This window comes from Dermochelys coriacea, chromosome 1 (assembly GCF_009764565.3).
Source record: "Dermochelys coriacea isolate rDerCor1 chromosome 1, rDerCor1.pri.v4, whole genome shotgun sequence".
Classification (NCBI taxonomy): Eukaryota; Metazoa; Chordata; order Testudines; family Dermochelyidae; genus Dermochelys; species Dermochelys coriacea.
The window spans coordinates 173,925,938-173,948,958 of record NC_050068.2 but is presented as its reverse complement, the minus strand read 5'-3'; the positions used below and the strand labels follow the sequence as shown (position 1 = coordinate 173,948,958).

At 36.9% G+C, this 23,021-nt stretch overlaps 1 long non-coding RNA gene across 1 annotated transcript in view; it reads right to left on the bottom strand.

Moving 5' to 3' along the window:
• Nucleotides 1-1,226: 1,226 nt before the first annotated feature.
• The window catches only part of LOC122457726, a 44,472-nt gene continuing 22,677 nt past the window's right edge, over nucleotides 1,227-23,021 (bottom strand). Inside the window, exons 2-3 of the long non-coding RNA XR_006277400.1 lie at nucleotides 11,025-11,129; nucleotides 1,227-1,335 (exon numbers count right to left, since the gene is read on the bottom strand). This is a non-coding gene — a long non-coding RNA (uncharacterized LOC122457726). The remainder of the gene's footprint in view (nucleotides 1,336-11,024; nucleotides 11,130-23,021) is intronic.

Sequence of the window (23,021 nt, the reverse complement as noted above, 5' to 3'; positions counted from 1 at the left end):
ACCTGAATCTGTTCTATAGATAAAACAAAGGACATTACCATCCCGGGTTGTGAATCTGGCACCCTCAATGAGCTTTAAATAAATGTAAAATATTATATTAAAAACCCTTTATATAAAGTATTATATTTTTCATACCATTGGAAGTATTTCTCAGTTTATGAAACAATGACTTCTTTATTGATATTTAATTCATGTTGTGGATATCTTGAAAGAGACACATGGGGCTTATTCTCCAATGACAATGGAGAGCAGTATTAACTTTTATAAATTACAGAAGAGTGTTGTTTAATTGATTTCATACTGGAAGGGGTAAACTTATTGTGATCCTGTTTGAATTATTATTTAGAAGAGACAAATGATTGTGCTTTTTATTACTCACTCACTCATACAGTACATATGGAGATGCTATTTTGGGAACTCTATCTTAATTTGTTTAGAAACGGTCCATTGGCTTTGATGTACAGGCATTACGTTGATGATTTAAGAATTCAGTTGTTAGCATGGGTTTATTTTAGCGTTTACAAAACTTCATAGCAAATGGCAAGTTATCACAATGTTCACTCCTTCACTCAAAGCACATATTTTGCTGCACCCATATGTGTGTGTGTTTGTATATATATACATAAAATTATATAATAATCATAAAAATTCATGGTGGAAAGGTCCATCAATGGCTATTAGCCAGGATGGACAGGGATGGTGTCCCAAGTCTCTTTGCCAGAAACTAGGAATGGGAGACAGGGGATGGATCACTTGAGGATTACCTGTTCTGTTCATTCCCTCTGAAGCACACGGCATTGGTCACTGTCAGAAGACAGGATACTGGGCTAGATGGACCTTTGGTCTGACCCAGTATAGCCATTCTTATGTTCTTCTGTGATTGTTTCAGATCTGAATCCATTCTGAAATTCACTGGCACCTCAGTTCTTTCCATCTATAATTAGAATTTGTATAGAATACAATACAATATGGCCCAACAGTTATACGAGAAGAATGGAGACTGTGAAATACCTCCCTCACCTCTTTCTCACCCTTGCACAAAAATCCACACAGTTGGAATCCTTGAGCTCATGGAAGTCCTGAAGGGGTGGTGAAACTCCAGACTACTGCCAATCGGGAGTTGTGCATTAAAAGCACAATGGAGGCCCATGCATACATCATGAATATACTGGAATCAACAACTTATTTAATTACCTTTTTTCCATACACAAAAAGCAACCTTATACAATTAGTCAGAAATATCTTGACTTTCTATTCAGAGAACAAAGGAAACAACAACAAAATCTCCAGGAAAGAGCACATCACATGTGACTTCAGTAGATGCAGGATTAGACCCTGAGTAAACAAAACAAAGTAGCAATCAACGAATCAGCTGCCAGATTATTTCTTACCAAAGACTGCTGTGTTACATCTATTACATCACCAATGTCAGAGGTATGACTAGAACTATGAGAACCCTGCAAGGCTTGGTCTGTGGTTCCATAAACTCAAACTTGATGTTGTTTCTTGGGAAAGACAGTGAACAATACTCTATAGATTCATTTAGAGGTTGTAGTTCAGTCAACTTTGGAAGGGAAAAGCTTATTTCCCTTCCCCTGTAGGTGACCCCCTATATTCCTCCCTCCTTTACTCAACCCACTTATCTTGGATGAGCCTGTTGCTCTTCAGGCTCTTGTTTCAAAGGATTGATGGCTCATCCATGAATCAGAGTGTTCTTCAGTTTGGTAGCTATATTAATTTCCTCACCAGGAGGTTCAGTGTGAATTTTTAGCACATCTCCTATATGGAGTATTTCAGAATAGCCATCAGACACAATATCAATCACCAATTCACTCATATTATATAGCACAGAAATTACTAAAGGCATAAGAAATTACAACTGAAGTATTATGAGTGACAACAAGTAGTAAGTGAATGTCAACAAATCAGCTAACACTTGAAGAGAATAACACTATTTTTAACTTCAGTGTCCTGGTAATCAGCATCTACACCAACATTTGGCATTATATTTTGTCATGTAGATTTGGTGGTTTCAGCCCCAGCCTCTCCAAAAAAGTCTTATAACATTCTGTGAAGCACTCTACTTATTAGAATCACATTTGTTCTATATTGTATTGAACACACAAGCTCTTCAAAGCAGGAATTTTGATTAAGCACAATATAGCATAATGCATAAATTAGTCATAATACACTAATTTAGGTTATTCTAACCATAATTGTCCAAAACTCCCTGCTATCCAATCCAGTGTAATGTCCCTCAGTTTTTCTGTGCTGAAAGTGAAAAGGAAAAACTTCCCTTTCCCTCTCCAGGAAGTGACCTTCAAAACTTCCATAAGCAATGCCCTTGATTATCTGACATCTAACCTATCAAGCCTTGTTCACTATTTCACCATAACATTTTGATACTCAAAGATGTATTTTAATGCAGTCCTGTTTTAGGATGCTTGGCTCAACCAAGGTCCTTGTTCTTGTCCATCTCTTGCCTAGGTTTCAGATAATGCTTCACTCTGAAACAATTGACTCTGCTCTTTTGACCTCTTCTATGGGTTTTAGCCCACCTGGAGCATTCTTATGAAAACAAAATAAGTCCTTCTTCCCCCAAAACACCTGCTCAGCTAACACTGACACTTCCTGCTGTGGTACTGGAAGAAATGCCAGCTACCACTATCATTTTGTATATTACATAACAGCCAGAGTAATTAGGAGGATCCAGAATACTGTAGTGGTAAAATTCAGGATCCAGATCTTCAGCTGGTTTAAATGAACACAGCTCCAACAGTTGATTTACACCATTTGAGAAGTAATCAATAGCAATAGAAATCATGATTTACCAAACTCAGGATAAAAAGTAAATGTACTATGACCATTTTAATTCCAAGGGAAGGAGCTGAATTACTTTTACATCCAGGTTGACCTGGACCTGAGTTATCTAAATTTAGAACCAATGCTGTTGTTGTTGCTTTTAACTGCACCATATATGGAAATTCTGCAATTGATTTAAATGGGAGCAAGTCAAGTCTCATGTGTGAGCATATTCACAACTGTAAAAGGCCTCGGTTACATCAGTGTACACAATCTGGACTGTGACTAACATGGCAGGATTAAGTAAGGTCTAAATAAAGAATAATGGGTGAAATCTTCACCCCATTGAAGTCAATAGCAAAACTCCCACCAACTTCAGTGGTGATAGGATTTCACTCACAGAAACCACAAGAGCTCAAAGCAAACATCTCTATTGAAAATCAAGGAGCAGCTGCACTGAAAAGAATATTGCAATTGATAGTAAAGGGATGTCTTTGAAAATCCCCATGGGAAATCCATTTTGGGTATGTTTCCTAAAAACATATCTCCTGCCTACAAATCTCATGGAAGCCTCTTATCAAGTAGAGACCTTTAATGAAAGAATGCTACGTCCGGGGACAATCTCATTCAAAATAGGAAAACACCAAATTGTGGCTCTGTGGATAGCCAGAGATCATTAACACTATTGAAACAAGAATGGTTTATAACACACATGACAGTTTACTAATTATGAAAATACACTTGTTGCCTTTTGCAAGTGAAACCAAAAATTAATCGGTATAATAGAATGCTTCTATATACTGCATAAAATTATAAACTCTCAGAAAAGGTGCTAGATTCTAGGACATTTGATTTTTTTTAAAAACTCTCTGTTTGGGGACAATTAGTGGCTGAAAGATACAACCCAGTTCCAGTTGCTGAGTAATACAGCATTTCTCAAAAGCTCATGACCTTATTTTCCATTATTACAGATATACTTTAGTTATTCTAATTGTGGGTACCTTAGAACAATCTGCAAAATACTATACTGAGATGAAGTCAAAATGCTGACTTTTCCTTTTTTTTGAAATCATAAACAACCTCAGAAATTTGAATATCAACCAGTCAGATTTTTTCCACATACATTATATGAACAATCTTACTTCTAAAGCGGTAACACATGGTTTGATATTTATTCATGCAAAGGACACAGCCAAACGCTAAACTGTGAAAATGTCAGAATTAAGGTGCAAATGGTAAGGTACAGAGCTTTTCTTTTTGTCCTTAAAAACATGCCAAATACCCTTGAGTACAATGCTGACAGCTAATCAAAGCAGCATTTATATGCAGCCAGAAAGCCCTTCCCTGGTTGCACTGTTTGTGCTAAAGTGCAGCCTTTGTTTGTTTTAGTTTTTGTTTATAGGCACATCCAAGCTGGTCATTACACCAAGTCACATGGTTTCTATTGATGAGCCTTTGTCTCCTTAAGATGATGAAGAAGAAAAAGAAAATTACAGGCTAGGTTTGCATTGGCTTCTGCACGGATAATATAGTCATGGGGCAGCATAGAAACAGATCAGATAAAAAATTCTCAGGGCAAAACCCAGACTCAAGGTTCTTCTGCAGTATGGAGACCCCAGGACCTCCAAAAAGATCAGTCAAACGTGATGTTTGTGAAGAGATAAGGAAATCTTGAAGTGGTGAGACACAACTTGTACTGAACTTCCGAGTCTTGCCCCTTTCATAGAGGGGAGTGAGTCTGAAATAAGCCCCCCCCATATATGTCAAGAAATACAACGGAGAGTGCTTGATTGGGGAGGCAGTACCTCCCTTGAGATCCTATTGTGGGGGGAATGCTCTACCTGGTAGAGTGACACTCATTTTAGGCTTGTGAGTGCTTTTAAAAATTGTATCCATTGTCCACATTTCTTTCTTTCTAAAAGGTTATTTCCCAAGGGTTTAAAATTCATATGCAATACTTGTAATTGCTTAAGGGTTTTTTCCCAAATTTGCATAAATTCTTCATAAGGTACAGATTATTTTTATAAAATACTCAGATATTGACTCTACCTTTATGTACAATATACATGAGGAATATATTCTGCATTTATATAATAGATCTTTATGCAAATCCAGTAAGCATTAATGACAGTGGATCTGATAAAGCGCTATATATTGTACTGCTTCATATTATTTTCTTGTTTTTTTCCCCCGTGTACTTGTCTCTCTCATATGATTAGAGTGCTGAGAGTGCAGACAAGCATAGGTTTTATACACATTTTGCACAAGATATTGCAGTGCGCTGTGATACCATTAGCCCTTCTTCTCCTGTTTCTTGACAATTGATCTATAAATACTTATCTTCACCTACCTCTAGTTTTCACGCAATGCAACATAGACAGCATTACCATAGGTTGGACTTTATCATGTATTGAAACACTGCAACTCTGAACAATAGGATACTTACAATTGTGTATTTTTTTAAAACAATCATTCTTTTCTGACAAGTGGTGCTTTTAATAGTATGTACAGACCATCCATAGTTTAAAATAATACATGACCTCACTTAGCATGTACATTCTGATTCTCAGTCTTAATTAACTGTGAGTGTCTGTATTTCATTAGATTGGGCAATTTTCATCTGTTTCTTTTGCAACCTGAATTTACTAGTTGCAATGCAGTTAGTGAAAGAACAAATAAAAGTAGTCTGTAAACACAAATCACAAAGAAGCCTCGATTACTGTACATGTAGTAAATGGTGTGACATTTGATCCATAGATTCTGCCCACTCAGGTGGAAATCAATTCTTTATAACAGGACATGGTCCTGAATTTATATATGAGACTGCAAAATGCACTGAGCCAGAGGTGTTCACTCTAGTTGCATGTTCTATTTTTGGATGACATTATGTGGCAGGCAAATGTGAGCTAATAATGATTACATCAATTATTCAAGTAAACCTTCCAAAACCATTAGAAACAACATGACCAAAAGCTGACAATGTCAGGATTGAAGTTTGCTAGAACAGTTTAAGTGAACCTGTTCCTATTTTCACTTTGTCTTGTCATCATTCTCTTTATTTCCATCTAATCTGTCACGAAACTTGATAACAGAAATAGCGGAATCCACATAAGTTTAGGAAATCTTTCTTTTGTCTTTGGATTGTTGAGTGACATGATGTTCAAGATACAGGAAACATCAGTTTACTAAAACGCAGATGAGAGACAGTGTTTAACATAATCTGAACATTTACCACACAGTAGTAAATGTAAATTATGTGAGAAATAACCAAGGTATTACATTTGAGTTTGATAAAACAAGAAAATAGTTTAGTGTTTGTTTTATTCTTTTGTTTTCTGAACTTTAACATGTTATAAAAGCATTTTTAGTTTTGATCCATGATTGAACAAACCCCAAATCTTAAAGTGAAGCCAAGTAAAAACAATAATTGTACTCTGCTTTCATTAAATATGCAAACTTGTGATTTTCATTCTATTATATGTAAATCCACAAATCAAACCATGTATACTAAAAAATGTGTTCACAGAAATGCTGTGGTTTTGAATTTTAGCAATCTTTTGAGGAACCAGGACTAAATTTCAAGTTTGCAATGAAAGTCAAAACAAGGTGAGTCCTACTATTTGGGGATTTGTTGAAAACATTTTGCATAACTCTACCAATAATTCTGATTGGTGGTGATACAATATTTCAGTGATCATAACAGCATAGAAGAACTGAGCTCAAGCAGGACCCATGCCTAACTATTGCAGATTGCTGGAGGTCTACCAAGAACTGGTTGGTCACATGGTGCTGGTTTTCTTTGTTTCCAGTTGCTGAATCACCTTAAAGGGCAACTAAAATACATTAACGAGTTACTTAGTTTACTTTACCAGGATAGAAATTGCTGTAGGTGAATATAAGTAGGAAGGGGCTAGTAAAGCCAATAGTTCAGACAATCTCTATTAAGATGTGATCCACCCTATGAACTACTATCCTAGACCGAGACATTTAAATCGGGGGATTTTGAAAATTGCTCAGTGCCACAGGTGATCTCATTTATCCCTATAAGATATGAGAAGAGACACTGTGGCCTTTAAGACAGCCAGTATATAAACCATGTAGGCCCTTATACAAAGGAGCAAACATTTGATTGTATCAGCAAATGAATTAGAATTCAGGGCACCCAAGAACACAGATGTAATGTTTTCCATGCAAGAAACATACCTTTTAAGTGGGACAGCCACATTTTACACTGAGTGAAGTTTTGAAGATATCTTTTTATACAACATCTAGTTAGGGTAACCAGATGTACCAATTCTATAGGGATAGTCCCAATATTTGGGGCTTTGTCTTATATAGATGCCTATATTACCCCACCCCCGTCCCAGTTTTTCACACTTACTGTCCGGTCACCCTACATTTAGTAGAGTGCATTGCAATAATCTGTTTTTGAGATAATTAAGGGAAGGATAATAGAGGCAAAGTCCACATCTTCAGTGAAAGGTGCAAGCTCCTTCCTCAGCTAAAAACAAACAAAAAAAAGTGTTCCCTGCTACTGCTGCAATTTGGATATCTAAAATCAGCTGAAGACTGCACTTGCCCTTTCTTCTCACTCTTATGTCCTCTTATCTCTTTTGCTTTTGTATCTACAATAGCTATTATGGTAGCTTTATTGTAGCTCCCATTGGCACCATTATGGTTAATATTCAGAGAGCTGCACTATTATAAGTCCCTATATTCTTAGTGATTTATAACTGGACAAAAAAAAATCCTTCTTAAATGTGAGATTTGTCAAATGAGGACTCAGCCCCCAAGAAACTTTTTTCCACTAAATTAAAGACAACAGTACCGTTTGTAAATGCCATTTTTTACAAAATCTAAATTTGGATATGTTTATGTTGACATTTTACCTTTTCTTTTGTTTTTTTTAAAAAGGGCACATTGATACTTTTGATAGTACATATGTAATTCAGAATGTTCCTAATTTTAATTTTACAACAAAACCCCATTTTATTGCCTTTTTCTACTAAAAGTGTTGAAACTATTTAAAAATTATAGTATAAATTTCCGATCACCAGCATTTTATGGCCAAAGAGAAAAATGGGGAAGTTGAAAAGCCTTTATATGCCAGCCTCCACTTTTTTTTTGCACTACCTCAAAAAGATAAAATTTTTACATTTCTTTGTTATTTTTTCACTATATCCTTAAAGTGTTTTCCAAGTTTGAGAGCTAAGCTCACCCTCAGACACAAGAATGCAAGTTTCAGTGGGGTCAATTAGAGTATCTTTGAAATGGCTAAGTAGGTGTTGTGCTCTGACCTCTATCATTGTTTCCTTGTACGCCTCTGTTTGTTACATCCATCTGTTCTCTCTCCTTATTCTTACATGATAAAATCTTTGAGACAGGGATGGTACAATGCGTAGCACAATGGGTTCCTCATCCATAACTGGGAACCCTGGGAGCCACTGTGATATAACTTACTACTTTTATGGGTGCATATGTATGTAAAATTTGTCCCAATACACGGCAGTGAGGGCTCTCTTGGGTCTGCCATTTTGTATTTACTTTTCTGGAAAGAAAGTTTCCTTGACCCCTTTAAAATTTATTAACACCTTGGAGACAGTGACTGCAGACATTCTCCATGTCTATTACTGCAATCCTCAGGCAGCAGTATTGCGGCAGCCCTAATAGGTCTCATTAGCATGGGATAGGAGTATTTGCTCAGCAGTGGAATCTGGCCGTTTCCTGCACATGCTGTTCTGCAGGGAGCCCCTAGGAAGCATGGCTCTGTGGCACAAGTGCTGCCCATCAAAACTTTCCTTCCACCCCTTGCACAATGACATTACTAATTCCACATCCTGAGGGCCCTTTGGAGTCATGGAGAAAGCAGCAGGTTTTGCCCCTTATAACAGGGCTCTCCTTTTACTTACTATATATGCAGTATATCTGGTAACAAGTCTTGCAAGATAAACTTGATTTCTTTCTTTGAAGGCATCATAAAATTAACGGCTGAAGGGAACATAGTAGATGTAGTATATCTGGATTTCAATAAAATTGACTATGATAGCAACACTGCCACATGGTATGAAAGCTAGCTAGATAACTGTAAAAAAAGGGTAATGATCGATAATAATGTTGTCATTAGAAGACATACTGGCAAACTATGGAGATTGATGTTAGGTTTTGTCTTATAAACACTTCATTAAATACGTGGGAGAGAGAGGTTATATAGCATGTTAATGAATTTTCAGGTGTGATCAGACCCAAAACAGGCATTTGAAGCAACAGACTGCAGGGTTTTATTTATAAAACCCTGTTTTTGGTCTGATATATATCATTCATTATTCTGAAAGAAAGCCTTCAGTATAGGAACCTTATTATTCAAAAAAGCATAGGGCTTGATTGTATAACCCTTAAGCATCATGATGAGCCCTTAGGATATGGCTACACTGCAAAGAAAAACTCACAGCACTGCATGGCTAAAAACAACAGTATAGACGTTCCGCTTGGCCTGGGACCCAAGCTCCCAGATCCTCTACCCTCACTGGGGGAACATCCACATTGCTATTTTTAGCCCACCGCCTGAGTCAATTAACCCAGGTTCTGAAACTTGGCACTGCAGATTTTTCTGTGCAGTGCACACATACCCTAAGTCACATCAGCAGCAAGAGGACTATTCATGTGAGTAGGTGCTCACTAAAAGTCATTAAGCTCATAAATGGACGACAAAACTTATATAAACTATCAATGTAAAAGAAAACAAGAGTGTGATGTATTGCAATCAGTGTTCTGGCCTAAGAAGTGCTTTGTATTACAAGGGTTACTGGTTCTAATTCTGATGCATTCATGTATTTGATTTATAAAATTTTAATGTTGAAAATATGTAAAGTTTAGCATTTAAACTGTGCATGGAAGGTCTCCAAGTGCAGTGTTGGAAAGTGCTAAATCAGTCATGAACATAACATCTTGAATGGGGGAAGGGAGGTCTCAGATCCCAGATGGCTGAAGAATTTAGTGCTTGATTGATTAGTTTTATTAATTCATTTGTAATGGGCAGGATAAAGAGTCAGGATAAAGGTGACTGTGAAACTTTCTGGAGTTGTGGTAATTGGCAATGCTCACTGCAGAGTAGCTGTAGTTTTAACACTTCATAAATGTAGACTACAAAGGAGACAATTTCACTTCACTTATGATTTATTTTTCCATGTATCACAGCTCCTTCTTCCATTTATACTGTAAGTTACATTTTTATATAATTATAGGAAAATGAATAAATGTACCATTCTTTTTCATATTTCACTGAGTTGGGCACATGTGTTATAAACCTCTGCGCCTCAGTGGAAAGCAAAAATGACATGACAGCAAATGTCATGTAACTAAGGTCCTTGTCTGTGTACTGAAAATAAAATGAATTTGTTTTATATGGGATTCTCATTATTTGGCTGCTAATTTCTCTTGTGTAATGATGTTTTTCATCAAGAGCATGTTAGATGAATTTATTTATACATATGTTTATTCCTTTATAGAAAAGTGTTTTTTAATATTTGTAAACTTTTATTCAAAATATTTTTCCTTACTCACTTTTATTGTAAAAGTAAAGTTTGATCTGATAAACTAATCCAAAGCCACATGAAGCATACCACAGAAACCCCACAGATAAACCACAAATAAATCAATATGAAATGTCATTTTATATTATTTCCGCCTTTATCAATGAACTGTGGTTAATATAGACCCCAATTCAACAGAGCTCATAGGATGAGATTCTCAAAAAAATACAAAGGCAGGCACCCAAATGCCACTGAAAGTCAGGTGCTCAAGTGCTTTTCTGAATAGGGATGGGATGACTCATGAGATTTGGGAAGAGTGGGATCTGATTATCTTCCTAAACCTATTTTACTGTAGTGCAACTCTATTGATCTCAGTGAATTTACTCATGATTTAGAAGCAGCATACATGAGACCTACAATACATGATAAACTTTTTGATAACAGTGGAATGTATCCAGACTATCAAAGGTGTCAACTGTGATTATTTTTATTCAATCTCCACTTAAGTTACCAGGAAAAACAGGTAAAAGTAAAAGAAACAAACGAGGTCATGAAGGATCAGAGATTATACCATGATATTAAAAAAAGGAAACATATGAATTTGCCATTTTGAGTGACATGGAATCAAACCTTTCTAACTTGAAGATGCAGTCTTGTATGTTTCTTAGGCTGAACTGGGGATTGCATACTCACTTGGCTAGATATTCTGATCTGCTGGAGTACAAAAATGAAAGAAGAAAAGAGAGTAGGGACCCTTTCCTTTTAATCCATGAGGCAGAACTAGATCTCTTGATATCCCTAGAAGGGGAAGTAAACAATTATTACACCTAACAGTATACTGTGACTCCATAGGTGTATGGAGTACCAATTTTGGTTTGCATTTTAGGCTTACAGGTAGTCTGTGTGCAAATATTTTCAAAGCAGCAGAAAAGGGTGTCCTGGTTCACACTGCTGGCAGAATTCCTGTAGCAAAAGAGTAGGACAGGAATTACATCATATTTGCATTGCACCAGTTGAACCTTCAATTTGATGTCACATACATATTTTGTTCCATCAGCCTGTAGTGCTATAACACATCCTAGCATAGACTGCAGTCACAACTATAACAAACAGAATGCTTGTCATTTAGTGAGAAAATTTATTTCTGCTCACGTACGATATCTGTTTTCAGAGACTGGCTACACAATGCAAAATGAAGCACAAGTATCAAAAGAGACTCAAACACGAGATAGATACCACTGTTCAGTGACCACCTAAATTAAAAAAAAAGATGAAAAATTAATATTCCTGACAATGTTCTTTATTTACTTCTCTATATATTTTGTTTCTGTAGTTTTTCCTTCTATATTCTCCCATATTAGTCACTAAATTTACTCATTTTTTCCTTATCATTTCCTTCGTAGTTTTTTTCGGGAAAAAATCACTTGTTTTTTTTTTAATATTAGGTTTCTATTCATTTGAAATAAAGATCACAAATGTTCAACATGGGTAATTAAAGCAACTTATGACATTCTAAACTGTACAGCCATTGAAAACATAGTTAGACCAAGATTTTCAGAAGTCAATAGTGATTTTGGGTACCTAATTTGAGACACTTTGAAGGGAACTGATTTTTTTCAGAGACTGCATTCTCAGTAGTCTAAGAAAATCAAGCCCCTGTAAGATGTCTTAAGTTTAGCAGCAAAAAATATAGCCACCAATCATCTTGGATTTTAAAAATACTTATTGCATCAAATTCATTGCAACTCCACTGAGTGATGTTTCATTAGGGCTGATTTAGTCCCATTGTATACATATCCTTGTAGTCTTATATTACGTCTATGAAAAGAAATCTTTGGCTTCATCCTCATGTCCAGTCTCACAGCTGCTAATTTTGTGCTAGCCGGTAACAGATCCCAAAATGCTGAGATTCTACCTGGGGATCTCCTTGAAATGCATTAGTCCTTTGGTCACCTTCTCTCCTTCAGAGTACGCATCCCTAACAATCTCTTATGCTGGTAGCCATGAGGGAAGGTGTCATAGAAACAACTATACCATCTGAGGTCTCCCCATTGGAAAGGATTTTCTCACCTAGCCGGTGAAGTCCTTTTTATGTCCCCTTTGCATTGCTAGGTGGTACCAAGGGGTGCTAGCAGGAGCCAGGATCTGAATCATTATATTCTCAATGTTTACAATATCACTCATTTTGAAAGATATATTCTCAGACGTGGCAACATAATTCTGGGTCCTATTGGGAAAAAAAATTATGGCCATGTGATAAAAGACTATATCATAATGCATATGTACAAAGGGGCCAAATTAAGTTTGCACAAGCAGCCTTAATTCTGCATTTCCTACATTTTCAGCACTTGAAATTTAATATTCTTATCATTTTTGCTATGTAATATGCATGTTTAATAAAAATGACCTCTTCCATATATGTTTCTCGATTAATGTTTAAAGAAAATAGTTTATTTTCATCTCACTTGAAATCTGTAATCAGCTCTCTCTGAAATTCATTGACATTCCAGTCTCTCCCTTATGTTGATGTCAGCCTTCTCTCTCTCCTTCCCCCTTTTGTCCCCTATTTCCTCTCTTGCCCTGAAGGTGCAGATTGTCTCTGTTTCTATACTCCCTAATTTTTTTTTCCATTACCTGAGGTCCAATATATTATGATATTAACATATCTTTCTTTTTATTTAAATGCCATTCTTGAACATAGTCTGGGGGGGAAAAAGCCTCTTTCCTGATCTCTTTTCTATCCTCCTTTCTTCCTTCTCCCTCCCTCCTGTGTAACACTTTTTACTTGACTAATTCTCACATATCGTCCCACAATAGAGACAGACAATCACAATCATAGATCCCAACAAATCATATTGTTGAGTTACGATGACTGTTTTCGGTGAGCAGTGTAGCAATCACACAGAAATAAGAGAACATTTTTGGTTTATAAGGTGCCATGCCAAGGAGTCTCTGGGCATCTAACAAAAGATAACTAAAAATATAAATTGATTAAAAAACCAAACCAAAACAGCACAGCACAATTAATTCCCAAACTGGTGAGGGGATTAGAAAAGAGATTTGCTATAGTGCTATTTTTAAATAAAGAATAGTTACAATTGTCAGGGATATTTAATAAACCTTACTTCTCAGACTTCTGTAGCTTAGATTCTATTCGTATCCATCCAAATGGTGTGGCTAAGCCGCTATCTCTAAACTGCACCTGTGTTCATTTCTTCTTGTAACTATCAAATGGTATATACATTTAAAAAAAATCACAATGCTGCAGTCTAAAAAAGCTGTACACTTTCATACTGCATCATACTAATAAATACATAGTGTTTTATAACCTCCCCCCCAACATATGATATAATCATTTTTGTAAGGATGGGAATATTTATGTCATTTGGTTATTTTGTTTTTTGAGACAAGGTTCTCTCCTTTATGCTGAGTTTTTACTAGACAACTACAAGTCTAAGCATTAAAGGCCAGATTCTGGCACTCTTACTCATGCTGATCCCATTAGCAATACTCATGCTCAAAAGCTGCTAATCAGCATGAATAAAGGTATTGGAATCTGGCCCCATGTGTTTGGAAGTAGACAACCATTTCCAGATTCTTAGTTCTCCTTGTACTAGTTTTGTAAGGAGGCTGTTGTTTAGATGAAATACTGTGATAATCTCACCTGACTGAAGCAATATTGAAAAAAAGTAATGAAACTTGTATAAGAGGAAAATAAGCCTGTGAAAATTTCAATGAAACCACAAATATTGGCAGTGAAAATATCTCTTTCATCAATATACAAAATAATTTTTGACTCAAAACCATTTTGAAGGAAAAATTTCAACCATGTCTACAATACAGCCAGTGAGAAGGCTTCCATTTGTTTTAATGAGCTGTAAATTAGGTCCTTATAAATGCTTGAGAATCATAAGTCCCAGACAGATTTCTGCTTCAGATTAAGGGAGCTTGTTGAAGAAAATGGATATTCCTTTGGCATCACATACTCCTACCATATGTGATGCCTCTTCCAACTCACAGAGCTCCAACTTTCACTATATGCCTTCAGGCTACCATAGGCTCCAGTGGGAAGATGAAAAGAGTTCATTCCCAACTTTAGTGCCATCCTATCCAGTTGAACTACCTTAGGTCCCCTCCACCAGAGCAGATGGAAGGGAGAATTCACCCCAGTGAGGTACTGCAGTATTGACATGGACATCAAAACAACACATAAAGCATCATTACATTACTTCCCATTGTTGCTTGAGCACTGCCTTTCCCACCTTTAGATTTCAATAACAAAGGCATTAGTGCTGATGTGTTCACTGTTGAATGACATTATTACTTTCAACAATATATTCTCCTGCCATACACTTTTGCCATATCTATGCCCTTCCACCATCACAGTTACCCTTTATAATCATCCTGCTATAGTCTCACATACTCTAACCCCCCCGTTTAACTGTTCAGGTCATATCTACCCCCATCTTCCTCTCTCTAGTTCCTATCTCTGCCACCAGTTCCCCTCTGTGATCCTGATCTCCTTATTCCTGACATTCTCCTGTTCAGTTCCCATTTTCTCCCCAGGCTCTCCTCTAATTCTCATATCCTGGAGAACAATTAGAATCCTCCAGTCCAGAATCATAAAGAATTGTAAACAGTTCAGACACTTTCAAAGAATAATGAAATGAAGACTTCTTCATAATTTTCTTCTGTAAAGCAACCCTATTATGAAAAAAAATAACCCTCTGCTGATTGTAACACTGGGATTTCTGAAAACCTGCCACTGCTGAGAACTGACAGGCTGACGAATCATGATACCTTGAGGTTGCGGAGGAGAAATCAAACATTTGCAATTTTAAACCAGCACATAAACATTTTGAATCTGGCATATTTTAAATGCTCTCTCTCTCTCTCTCTCTCAAAAAAAAAAATCAACCCTATTTTAAGCATTTCAATTTGCAAATAAATTGGTTACCCCAATCAAAAGTTGGAAGAGATTAGAAATTAAATATAGAATTGCTACAAACATCTCCATGATATTACTAAACTATATTCTGCTCTGATCTATTATTAAAATCCTCTACAAATAAAATATATTATGCTTCAGAAAGCAGCCATAGATTTTGCCTAAATGTTCTGTTGTGCAGTTGTGGGTGTGCTATTTTCAGGAAGCACGAGCAGTAATAAATCATGGCATCTATCAATGACAGTTTCAAATGAACACGTTTATTGGGACAGACAAGTACATCACTAAAAGTGTTATTGACTTCAGGTGCTGACACACAGTACCAGCTGTTGGATTTAAACACTGACTCAGTGATTGAAGCCAAACACTGCATTGGCATTTTTAAAAGCATCTGTTCTATACACTGATCTGATCACAAACAAACAGCAAAGCTTAACATAAGCAACAGATAAAGGACTTCATGATTTCTTAAAGTTGCAAAGGTAATCATTTGAAGCCAGACGTAAACCCAGATATAGTGTTAGAGATATTCCAGCTAGACTGATGCCTATAACTACTTACTTTTACTGTTACAACTTTCAAAAATATACAGACTGGCCTGTCTTTGTAAAGTTGTCTGTAACCATCAGTGGCTTAATATTGGACATTTACTAAATCTGACAATTTTGCTTCTGGGAAACTCATGAAAGCATTATTTGATTTCCAATTAATGGGTTTCTCACTTCATGAGTTTTACTTTGACTTTCAGGTTTCATTGGAACCTAATTATGCATATGAAACTCAGTTGAAATTGTTTAGTTTCACCTGGATTCATATTTGAAACTTATACAAACAATCTCAAATTTCACAAGATTATCACACAAAACCAAATAATCAGACTAGGATTTTTAGAAGCTAAACCTAGTTTTTTTTTCTAAGAGATTTGCTTACCAGAGAGATTCTTTTGCTAAACAATGGCTAGAATTTGAAGTTTGTAACACAACTCCAAACCAAGTCACTTTTGTGCATTGTCAGATTCCATTACTAATATGTCACATCACTCTTAATATAAAATGAGGTTTCAGTCTGAAACATTTAAAGGTGTAAATCTTTCAGTGTGGTTCATATGTTTCACAATATGGGGAAGCAATATTCTACCTGTCAAAGTATTCTAAGTAGCAATAAAACTATATAATATGGTCAGCCATTGAAGTCAGAGGATACTGGAGGCAGGGGAATGTGATGCAGGAACAGGAAGGGAGACCGAGTGCAAAAGAAATGGAGGCAGGTAAGATGGCTGAGTAGCAGGGTGAGACACTGTAGAGCAGTGGCTCTCAACCTTTCCAGACTACTGTATCCTTTTCAGGAATCTGATTTGTCTTGTGTAGCCCCAAATTTCACCTCACTTAAAGTCTACTTGTTTACAAAATCAGGCATAAAAATACAAAAGCGTTACAGCACACTATTACTGAAAAATTGCCTACTTTCTCATTTTTACCATAGAATTATAAAATAAATCAATTGGAATGTATATATTGTACTTACATTACCTTGTATAGTATATACAGCAGTATAAATAAGTCATTGTCTGTATGAAAATTTTGTTTGTATTGATTTCTCTAGTGCTTTTTATGTAGCCTATTGTAAAACTAGGCAACTATCTAGATGAGTTGACATAGCCCCTGGAAGACCACTGTGTACCCCTGGTTGAGAACCACTGCTATAGAGATTAATATAATGTGGAGTGGACAATAAAGCAGAATGTGAATGGGTGGGTGGGGATCAAGATTGGAAAATGGGTGGCAGAATGTGAGGGGATAGGAAGCTGAGGGTATGTTTACACTGCAAATGGATACCCACAGCTGGCCCATGCCAGCTGTCTTGGGTTTGGGCTAAGGGGTTGTTTAATTTTTGTGTAGACATTTGGGCTCAGGCTGGAGCCCATGCTCTGGGACCCTCTCACCTCACATGGTCCTAAAGCAGGGACTTTACCTGTGAGGTGAAGGGGTCCCAGAGCTTGGGCTCCAGTCTGAGCCCAAATGTCTACACAAAAGTTAAACAGCCCCTTAAACCAAGCCAGTTTTTAATTGCAGTGTAAACATAACCTGAGGGGAAGAAAGGATCTGGGTGGGAGAAAGAAGGAGAGTAAACAGAAGACTGATAGAAGAGGAGAAGAATGACTCCAGGGGCTAGAAGAGCATAAATGAAGTCCGCAACTAAGCAGGCAGTGGACAGGCCTGAATTCTGAACCTGAAATTATCACACACCAATTGAGGGTGGGTGGTTTCACTTAAGGGCTTTAAAATCAGTAATCAGACCAAACAACCTTATGATTTATTATTATATTTAAATCTGGTCATTTGGGATTTCTAGAAGAGCTTTGACTCAAGTTTTGAATGCTCAAGGTTGAAAACGTAGCTGCTAATGTTTTGCTTTCTGTTTTTCTTTATCTCTGCAATCAATTTCTTAAATCTTTCTGTTTCACTAAGAGAGAAGACTGTTTAAGGATAAAGTGATAGTAAGTACTTCCCAGCAACTATTGTATCATTTCCACTAACCCTCACATTATATTTAACATTTGTCTTGGACAAAGCTATGAGGTTGCTCAATGTTGTGGACAGCAAGATTCATTTGGCATAGTTAACCTGATCAGTAGTGAAATAAAAGTCAACTGAGCTTACATTTTTATAACCCCAGGATAAAAGTTAAAAAAAAATGTTAGTAGGTTTAAGGCATTCATGGCAGACAACGAATCTGTGTCCAAGCATGAAAATTATAATTGCATAGCAATCCCACTCTACTCTATGATCTTGGGCTACATTTAGCCAAGGCAATTTCATCCTTGTTGCCTTTTGCCTAAGATTTCCACTACTGTACCTCCCCAAAAAACAGAACTAAACAGACAAGTAGGACTGTGAATGCGTAAAGCACACATTGTGTTGTACTTTGTCAAACCAGTATCTGCTATATTGCATTCAAGGTAATTATTACAAAAATCCTGGACAGAGTGCTTTGTTAAGACAGAGTTAAGGAAGAAACTTGTTACATGTCTTTTTTATTCATTTAAAAACAAGTAAACTGTGAAAAGTAAGGAAATTCCTCTGGCACTTGTTATAACTTATATTAGATCCCAAGCTTAGGCTGCTGTCTGCTTCAGGCATCCAGTGGAAAAGCTCCGTGGACATTCACACACATTCCAATAGTTCAACACTGTGAGCAATCTGAAGCAGTTACTTCTTTCACAGGACTTGTTTTTAGGAGTGCCCACAATATCTCATGCACTTTTTGCCAAGTTTGCTGTCAGAGGCTCAAGCGCTGCAAGGTGCTCTGCATAGATGCACCCTTTCACCGACGCAGAGCCCTGCCGAAGTTGGTTTGATTCTGCATGGGTGTCGAGATTCATACATGTGGAACAGCCAAAAGCTCATCATAAAACAATAATACTTGGCGTTTTTCACATGCAAAGCACTTGATTGACATTATCTACTTAATACTCACAACAGTACTGCAGGAGAGGTAGAGTCAGTGATAGAGCTGGGAATAGAGCTTAGAAGTTCACAATTCTCATGCACAGATCACTAGGCAATGGCCCACTTACAAAGCCAGAAGAGTGCATGCTTTTTTGAACCCTTCCTACTTTTCTCTAGAGCTGGTTGGGAATTTTTCAACACCACTTTTTTGGGGTCAGAAAATGCAGATTTGAGGAATCTGAAACTTCTGTGGGAACTTGCCACTTTACGTACATTAGTATTCATTGGGCTACAGAAAGATTATAGTCCAAGGACTAGAGTGCTCATCTGGGATGTGACATACTCAAAGACAAGTACCTGGTCTGATTCAGACAAGAAGAGGGACTTGAGCCTGGGTCTCCCATATCCTAGGTGTGTGACCTAACCACTAGACCAGGGATCAGCAACCTTTGGCCCACGGCCCACCAGAGTAAGCCCCTTGGGGGGCCAGGCCTGTTTGTTTACCTTCCACGTCCGCAGGTTTGGTTGATCGCGGCTCCCACTGGCCGCGGTTCATCACTCCAGGCCAATGGGGGCTGCGGGAAGCGGTGCAGGCCTGAGGGATGTGTTAGCCCTGGAGTGTCACGTGCCAAAGGTTGCCGATCCCTGCAACTAGACTATTATCTCACTCTTGTTTCTTGTGAAAAACCTCAAAAGGTCTCAGATTAATCTTGATCCAGAACAGGAGAATTATTCACATCTTGAAATGTTTTGACGGATGGGAAAAATGTTTCCCACGAAGCTTTACTTGTCTGACATATGTTACTAGTTCTGCACACCAAGTTCAGACCATTTATAAGTATCACAGGCGTACCCACAAACATTATTTTATATTTGGATAATTAAAATAATAAATCATCCAAATCAAGATGAGTTTCTACTCTAAACCATTTGTGGGATGTAGTGTGTAGGCAATATTTATGTAAATATATAAATAAATGGAAAGACTGATTAATATTAAACTTAGTAGAATTTTGTCTAAGACTAAGCATGTGAATTTTCTCAACAAAAGGAATATTTGTGAAAACTAAAAGGAGAGCATATTTTTAAAACTGAGTTTGGAATGGAAACTGTCCTACATCCTGAACAGTATGAAGTTGCTGCTCTGCCTCTATAATGCTTTGTTTCCAGAGAGACACTTTTGTGCCACTTTATGGCACGCAAATCATGGTAAGAGTAAATCGCCTAGGTGATGGCACTATGGTATAAGAAGTTAAAACCATATTATATTTTTCCTTTTGCTGATAAAAATTTAATTTTTCGGCACTTCCACCAACATGGGTAAAAGAACGATATATATATATATATATCGTTAAGCAATACATGGTTTTCCCATTAACTCTAGAAGCACATTAGGGTAGACTATAGATTATATGCCAACAAGTTAAAGAAAAACTGATGGCTACAAAAATGAATAATGACAAGAGAAAGGGTTTAAGAGGGAGCACAGATGAATGCAGAAATCAAATATAAACTTAATGATAATCCTTTTCCCTCACCAATCGTATTTTAAAACTGGCATTTACATTCAGGACTGGGTTGTAACTCGCAACTTTTAAGCAGCTAGCTATGGGGGGAGAGTAACACTTGTTACTGGGTCGGTGAAATCTAATTCTAGAACATACAACCAATTTGGGGTTTAGGCCCTGCCTCTTGACAGTCTGCCCTGAAGTTGATAGTCACGGTAGTGAGCCACTCCAGACAGTGTTGACAGAGCTGCTGGATCATCAGCTCCAAAAATGTTAGCTACATATTTAAATACCTAAATACATACTTGAGAAAAAATTGTAGACCCTCAATTTTTAAAATTTTGGCAATATGTACATATTCTAGGTATAACATATAGCATATGTATAACAAATGTACACATATGCACAAGTTAAAAATAAGAGAAACCTTTAAACTTCAATAATATATTTGAACATTTGGTTTAATTTATACTATTTAATATTAAACTTTGGAAACAGATTTCATTAATGAAGTCCACATTTTCTTTGTAATAGATTCCCCTTTCCACCCCGTGTCTTATTTTCTTAATTGCACTTATATATTCTGTGCTATTGCTCAAGAAACACTTAGTAACATGAGACTTTATGCTACATGTAGGGCCATGCCCTGTTTATTTTCAAAGTGGCAAGATTTTACTTTGTCTCCCAACCCACACTGTACCTTTACAGGTTTCAGAGTAGCAGCCGTGTTAGTCTGTATTCGCAAAAAGAAAAGGAGTACTTGTGGCACCTTAGAGACTAACAAATTTATTTGAGCATAAGCTTTCGTGAGCCGATGAAGTGAGCTGTAGCTCACGAAAGCTTATGCTCAAATAAATTGGTTAGTCTCTAAGGTGCCACAAGTACTCCTTTTCTTTTTGTACCTTTACAGAAACTCATATAGCCATTTACAGAACAAATAATCTGTTTGTGTATACCATATACATGTTTTTCCTTCTGTAAGGAATATTTCTATAGATATAGCAATACCACAAAGGCAGTCCACAGTTTAGTGAGTACACATTTTTGTTACTTATTCTGAAGAGGTGCTGCACACTAGATCAGATTAGGTATTTATATCACATACCACCAAGGTATCTGAAATACCCACTAAATGAATGAGCATTTAGAACAGCTTCAATATTTTGTCTTTTGTGCTCTGGGACTTTGAATAGGCTTCCAGACTACCTAGAATGTATAAATATAATTCAGTATCTTTTTCTGCTTATCAAGTGCTCTATAATTCGGGCTGGTCAGGAATTTTCTAAATCCACGTGAGCTGTTGTGGGTGCCACAGTCAAACTGAGTTGTGGTTTGGGAGCCTCATGCCTCCATTCACCAATATGGGCCAGGATCCTCACCAGACTGTACCTCCTATGATGTACCATTGCTTCACTTTTGGCTGAGCTACTGCGGTGTATCATGGCAGAGCCCTGATCATGCTCACTGGAGATGTAGTCCTGCCGGGCCAAATCAAATCTTTTGGGAACTTTTTTTTTCCTGAGAAAAACGTTGATATTCTGACTTTGTCGCTATTTGCAATGAAAACATATTAAAATTTCCCATGGGACCGAAATTCCAATTTTTGATCAGCTCTGGGTCATTTCCTATGAGAGATATTTTTCTGGAAGGTGGCATTTTGATGGGTTATTAAGGGGCTCTTGCAGCTGATTGTCTGAGATCAAGCTGGAGCAGAGTACAGTATATTTCCCAAGAGCCATTGGTCTGCTCACAACCTCAAGTTTCTTTTTAAAAGCTGAGAAATTAGACAATATTAACAAGGACCTGGGTTTTGAAGAGACAAGATTTTGGGAAAGGAATAAACTTGGATCCATGTGTTAATACTCAGTGTTGAAGAAGGGTTCCTCTCACTTCAGTCACTCAAACCAGTGAGTCCAACTAGCCCACCTGGACAAATAAGGAAATAAAGGAATGAATTCTAATGAAAAATAGGGTTTAAAAAGAACTATGAAACATCTAGAGGGAATTATTTAAGGAAGGATGACCCACAGAGCTAGGGTGTGCCAAAAGAAAATTAGAAGAGACACTTAGAGGAGAATAGCAAGGATGAGTGATAAGCAATATAAAATACAAACATAACATTTTCCACAAATATTTTAAAGGAAAAAGTAAAATAAAAGAGAATATTAGGTGAAAAACAGAAATTTAGACCAATTTTTCTGTTACATACTCGAGTCTCAATGACATTGCATCAGTGTGAGATGATACAAATATATTAGTAGGAAACACAGGACATGATTGAAAGCCAAGAGAAAAATGTGAGCTTTGGAGGATTTATTTAGTTTACCTAAGAAATGGCTAGTGACAGCTGATGATCTGAAGCTATTGTGCTAGAAACTATGTTTAGAACACTCAACTGAGTGAGCACAATAGATATTAGGAGAGGCTATCCCCTGAAAATTTCCAGTATAGCAGGGGGAAAAAATCCCCATCTCCAAACAGGACAAACTTAAAATCTCAAAAAAAAAATTGCAAACCAAATTTTTTTTAAAAATGGTTTGGGCCAATTAAAATGGTTTTCTTTTTCTTTTGATAACTTTAGAATATGTCATCTTGATTTAAACTTTTTTCAAAAAAACTATAATTGACTTAAATTTCAAAATGAAGGGTATGTCATCTACCCTTCAAGCTTGAGGTACGATTCTGACCGAGCTAGTGATCTAAAAATATAGCATAGCCAAACTAGTGCAAGTGGAGGGAGGGGCTAGCCACCCAAAGAAGGTGTCAGTCATACACACTAGGCAAG